Raw genomic sequence first — 6673 nt, 5'->3', positions numbered from 1 at the left:
TGCTACTTGAACTGAAAACTTGCTCGCAAGATGCTCTTTGCATCTCTTAAGATCTGTGTCAGTTGGAGAGAAAGGCATTACATATGAGTTAAACCTAGGTTCAAGCAGGGGTGCCAAAATGTACTGATCCAATTGCAAGATGCTGCAAACCCTTGGGTCCTTGTCTAGATATTACTCTCTACCTGAAAGGGTGATGGCACGCTGTAATCTTAAATGTTTTGATCATATAAGGAACACATTTCTCATGCTTTTATTTGCCAGATACAATATACTGCAAAATTGGGTGTAAGAGCCGACACTGCTATGCCTCTTAGTGTAGCCAGAGATACAGGGGGTCATTCAGACCCGGTCGTTAGCGCCGATGCGCTCAGACCGGGTCGATGGCCCCCCACAGAGCATGCGCACGACGGCGCCGGCGCCGTCGTGCGCATGCATGAGACCCGCTACGACCGACAGCGCCAGTCGTAGCGGGTCTCGATCCAAAGGGGGCGAGCTGTCGATGTTGATTGACAGCTCGCCCCATTTGGAAGGCGGGCCGGGGGGTGGCAGCCCAAACGGAGGCGTTCCCATGGGAACGCCTACCATTTGGGGGAGGCCCCACTGACATCACTAGTGATGTCAGTGGAGAGCTTCCGGCTCAGACAGAGCCAGAAGCTCTCCGGGGCTTACGACAAGGGAGACCCTACCCTAGGGTCTCGTCGTAAGCCCCGATGGTTGCGATGGTCTCTGACCATCGCGACCATCACCGGAGCGGTCGTTAGAGCTGTGGGTGTTAACCCACAGCCTAATGACCGCAATAGAGGCGGGCGGTCAGGATGCAAGCGGCCGCCCAGTTTCTGAGCGACCACTTGCATCCTCCGACCGCCTCTGAATGAGGCCCACAGAGAGTAGCCTGTCTGTGAATGAGGTGGTGTTGTGTCCTTGTCTTAGTGTGCAGCCTAGGGAATTTACTTCTATGGGAAACACACTGAAAGAGGTATAGCTGCAATACTCCAAGAGGTTGTAGCAATGGAATACACAAATGCTGAAGATACAGCTAAGTACACAAAGTGTGGAATTTTGGTAGTGTGCCACAAGGTACATGGATGCGTTTGCACTGTTTGTACAGTGTGTAGCAAGTTATACAGATGTGTTGGCACTGTTTGAACAGTGCGTAAAATAGGATATATGGAGGTGTTGGCAGTGTTTGGACAGTGTGTAGCATGTAATGAGATACACATAAGTGCTGGGAACAGCACATAGAATACAATAAGAGGCATAGATGTGTTGGCACTGTGGGAATAGTGCCTAGCATGCAATGAGATACATGGAGCATATTGCAATAACCCTGAAGCTCAAAACTGACAGCAAGTGTATCAGAGTACACATACCCACACAGATGATAAATGCAAACAGGTGAGCCCAGCTGGGTTGTTAAGGATTCTAATTGGGAAAGCCAGCAATTAGTGGCCTACTGAGTGTTGGACTCAAGTCAGTGGTATCCATAACTGCTGGTACTGACAGCACCCCCTCAAAAGGGTGGCCACCGGATATCTACGTGCCCTCTTATGGGGGAACTTCCTCAGAAATTTCATGATAGCCTTGGAAGCATGGACATCTGATGCCCCCACCCGGGTTTATTCCTCTGAGCCGTATCCTTCAGTCTATCAGATATTGCAGGGTGCCTCTATATCTGTAGACATCTAAAACGTACTTGATTTTGTGTTCCTCCTGTGATGACACCGCAACTGTTGGTGGTGGCATGTCGTGGGAGGAGTATTTGTTTATGTGGAGTAGTTTTAGCAGTGAGATCCGTAGAGAGTTTGGTAGTTTCAATCGAAATGACACCGGATTGATAACCTGTGTGATTTGGAATGGACTGATGTACATGGGAGGTCCATTATCGAAGTTACCACCGTGGAGTAGTTCTTAAGGAGCTGCCAGTAATAGTTCAAAAGCCCCATGAATCGTTGCGTGGCTCCGAGGCCAGTAGGCAGTGGCCACTCTTTTTTTGCTGGATCCCCCTCCAGAGCCATGCCCAAAATGATGTACCTAAAGTAAGGTAACAAGGACTGCTTGAATGGACAATTTTCCATCTTTCCATATACCGTATATGGTTTATGGTTGGTAGTCATTTGAGCACCTCTTACTTGTTGACTGTGGGTTATGAATCAAGAAAAAAATATTAACATGTTGTCTAGGTAGACTATGACACATGAGTACAGGAGATCTTGGAATATTTGATTCAAGAATCCCTGAAACATTGCAGAACACCAAGTATTCGAAATGCCCATCCCTTGTGATAAAAGTGGTCTTCCACTCATCTTGTCGAATCTGGATTGACAAGATTGTAGACTCCCCTCAGGTCCAGCTTGTTAAAGACAGTAGCCCCTTTTAGACTGCCAAATAGTTAAGAAATGAATGGGATAGGGTACACATTTTTATTGGTTATGGCAGAGGTTCCCAAATGCGGTCCTCAAGGCACCCCCGACTTTTCAGGTTTTACTGATATCCATGGTTGAGCACAGGTGATTAAATCAACTTGACTGAGGTACTGATCAAGTCAGCTGTGCTCAACCATGGATATCTCTAAAACCTGAACTGCTGGGGAGCTTTGAGGACCGTGTTTGGGAACCTCTGGGTTGTGGCAATGAGACTACTGTAGTCGATGCAAGAACAGAGTGTATTTTCCCTGCACAGTAAACCAGGGGTTAATGAACGCTAACCCACTGACTCAGCTTAAAGTGCAGAATCAATTCATTTTCCCCGCACATTAACACCCAGAGGGTGCCTTTTCTCTTGGGTTTTTCCTCGCAGTTACTGAAGCTGCAAGGGAAAGTCCCCCTCTGTAGTATAACAAAGGGGGACTACTTGGATCTCCTGGTGCAGATAATTAATTGGATTCCCCCTTGTGAACACAGTTTGTTCTTCAGCCTTATTGTTCTTTTTGTGCACTACTTTGCCTGTTTTAAAGGTGATACATCTACGACTCTACGAGATGTACTAAGCCTTGGAGAGAAAGTACCAACCAATCAGCTCCTGTAATGTCATTCAGATTTGTGCAGTGCTTTTGTGTGTTACAATGTACTAAAAGTGTTAAGAAAAAAAATAGAAAAGGAAAAAATCGACGAGGGGTCCCCTCAAAAGCAGAACCTGTCTCGGACCTCTGAGAGCATTCTGGTACTGGAAATTTTGGGATAAAAATGGCATGGGGTTCCCTCGCATTTCCAGTAACCAGCACCGGGCTGAACCAGCTGGGGGGCTTACTATAGCAGCACCAAACAGTAGCCTATTAGCTACTGCAGCTTGTGTGTCTGACAGACACTCACAGTGACAACGAGGCAGCAAGCACCCACTATAGCGTCCTATTGGTGTTTTTCTAAAAGCACCTACATCCCACACACCCTCCTGTGTGAAATGGCGCCTGATCATGAGGGAGGGACTCTCATATGCAATCCAAAACAAGTGATATTCAAGATTTCCAGGAAAGCTACATTTTTGCCTCGTTTTTAGATCCGAACTTAGCGGAAGTCAAGACTTGGATTTGCTCAGAAATCCCAAGTTCGTGTATTTTCGGATTAATCATAATCGAATGCGCACATCTCTATTTACATTCATTATATCTGCAATTAATTAAATAATTAAATATCAACGCAGCTGACCAATGCCTAGCGATACAGGGTTGGAGCACCAAGAGTTACTTTCACCACTTCATTGGGCCAGTCCAATAAGATGTATTTATAAGCATTGGCATTTAGTTTAATTTAGAATAAAATAAAGATGATAAATATAAAATGTAATAATGAAAAACATTGTAAGAATAGTTATACCTAAACCATGCTTTATTCAACACATAGTTACTGTATTTATGGCTTTGTGTTCCACTGCAGTACTTGTTAATGTTCTCTTATGCAGCTTGCAAACTGGCAGACAATGGTCGCAGTTTGCACATTTATCATCCTGCAGTTTGGAATTTTAAAACCAAACGGAATCTGACAGTTTGCTTGGGTCATAATATTCCAGTTGCATTCTCTTGGGCACTTACTGCAGCCTATGTTTAAGCTACCAGGCAAGCAAACAAGAGGTACGTAAACCACCGCATGTTGGAATGCGGGTTTCATGTAAAATAATTAAACTGCAGCATAGCAAAATCGATTAACCACCCACAATCAGGAATGTCGTTTAGCACTTACTTTCCATTAAGTCAAAACAAGGTAAGTGAAAAATTACATATGGCAACCTACTATATTTTAAAACCCATATTAATGAGCTAAATAATAAACCAGACATTATTTAATTCTTTATTAGTAACTTTTTTTTTTTTACTGAATACTGTTAAAGGGCAATAGATTGTATCACCCTGAAAAGGAGATGCAGGCAGGTGGTCAGGTGTTGTAAAGCCCATTCTTTATATATCCATGCCGTCTTTTACAATTAAATGCCCTGTTAAAGAAAATTGAAGGATCTAATAACCACCGTGCCCAAAATGTTGGTTCTTTGTGATAATTCTGTCTGTCTGTCTTATGGTGCATACACACGGTCAGATCTGTCAGACGAACGATGAACTAAGAACGATAACGACGAACGATTTGAACGATTATACCAACGATTTCATTACTACGAATGATTTTTGACAGTATTAAAATGAATGAAAATCGACCAAATCTGACTGCAAACACATCAGATGTCAGATATCGTTATCTGACAAATGGGAACGCGCATCGTTCATCGTTGCTGGGACACATGTCAGATTTTCTTTCAGATATGAACGATTTTTAAAATCGTTATTGTACAAATCTGAAGGAAAATCTGACCGTGTGTATGCACCATTAGAAAAGGTAAACATGTTACAAAAAGGCTCCCACTGCAATCTGTGGATGAAACCGAACAAGAAACAAAAATAAACACACACACAAATATAAAAAATAAAAAAGGTTGGTGCCTCCAAGCCCTGTAATAAATTGTCGATGTCTCAGTCCCGAAGGACCTTTCTCAATACAATAACATCACAGCAAAGCCACCAATACGCGTACATACGACACTCCACAATCCCAGGCAATATACATAAGTGCAGCATCAAACCCTCATTTATACCCCCTTTAAAGTGCACCAAACAGCATCATCTTGTTCATTGCAATCACCGATACAGATGGTGACAGGGCAGTAAGGGGTCTATTTACTAAGCAGTGTTAGGAGACAGAGTGAAAAGTGATAAGGTGCCAGTCAATCAACTGTAATTTTTCAAACACAGCCTGTGAGATGGCAGTTAGGAGCTGATTGGCTGGAACCTTATCACTTTTCACTCTGTGTCCTAACACTGCTTAGTAAATAGACCCCTAAGTCATGTCAGAAGGGCATCAGGTTGCTAAGCAGCCAAAACTGCCTGTAACACTTCGTGACATAGCCAGTCAGCGTGAGCCGGGAGCCCTGTACTCCCAGACGCATCATCACCAAAGGACGACTGGTTGCTAAGCAGGCGAAACTGCTTGTAAACACCTTGTGTCATAGCCAATCAGTGTGAGCCAAAAGCCCTGCACTGCCCACTGCATCATCACCAGAGGACGTGGCAACAACGACTACTTCGTGTAACAGAGGGCCGTGGGATCTCCCATATTACTGCGCCAGTATCAATCTAACGTCACCCCAGCATACCATTGTTACATCCACATCATCAAAGCAGGGCACGGCTATTATGATCGCGTCCTGTTGTTAGAGAGCCGAATACTCTCCGGTGGTGTATGGACCTAAACAACTTCATATAGAAGTCAAAGAGCACAACTCCGTGCTCAGGTATATAAACCAAGCACCAGTATCTATCAAAACATGTTTCATATTTCCATCCATCATTAGTATAATTCATATACATGAACACATAGAATTTGTCCAACATAATGTGCATAAAAACCATCTAGTACAACAGAAGAAAAGTTAACATCTCATGTGTCAATCAAATCAAACATGGTAAAAAAAAACAATCAAGAAACATTGGCCGATATTATCCACAGACTCAGGCTTTGAAATCTGTGTGTGAAGCACCACAGTCCTTAAGAAGTAATAAAACTATCTTACTGAAACCAACAGATAAGGGAGGGGATTGTTATCATGAATGTGGAAGATTACAATGAAGAAATGTTACGTCAATTATCTGATATTACACACAAAAAGTGAACTAATCCATCTGAACAAATTAGTAAGAAATTTGATTTTTTTATTAACCTTCTATACATAAACAACATCTACTCACAGAAAAATAGCGACCGTACATTAAGCCTTATATATTACGCCTAAAAGCCATAAGAATATAGAAAAACTGCCAGGAAGACCTATTGTGGATTGTACAAATTAGATTACTGACAATCTCTCTCATTTATAGACCATCTATTACAGCCTTTAGTAGTCAAAACACCAGCATATTTGAAAAAATACCATCTCAATTATCAATAAATTTAAATAATTTGGGAACCAGATTGGTTTCTGGTGACTGCTGTTGTATATATACGATAATTGAGCATGGTTTAGAGGTGGTAAGGCATTTCTTGGATAAAGGAAGATTAATAAGAACATTTATGTTGGAAGGGATTTTTTTATGGAATCATTTTTATTTCAACAAATTACTTCTAGTAATGCCAATTTATAAATCCCAGACTATATGGGGTGATCATGCCCATGATGCATGTAATGGACAAGGTACATT

This window comes from Taudactylus pleione, unplaced genomic scaffold, assembly GCF_031769625.1.
Source record: "Taudactylus pleione unplaced genomic scaffold, aTauple2 ptg000329l, whole genome shotgun sequence".
Lineage (NCBI taxonomy): Eukaryota > Metazoa > Chordata > Amphibia > Anura > Myobatrachidae > Taudactylus > Taudactylus pleione.
The sequence above is the reverse complement of the archived record's forward strand: the minus strand, read 5'-3'. Positions refer to the sequence as shown.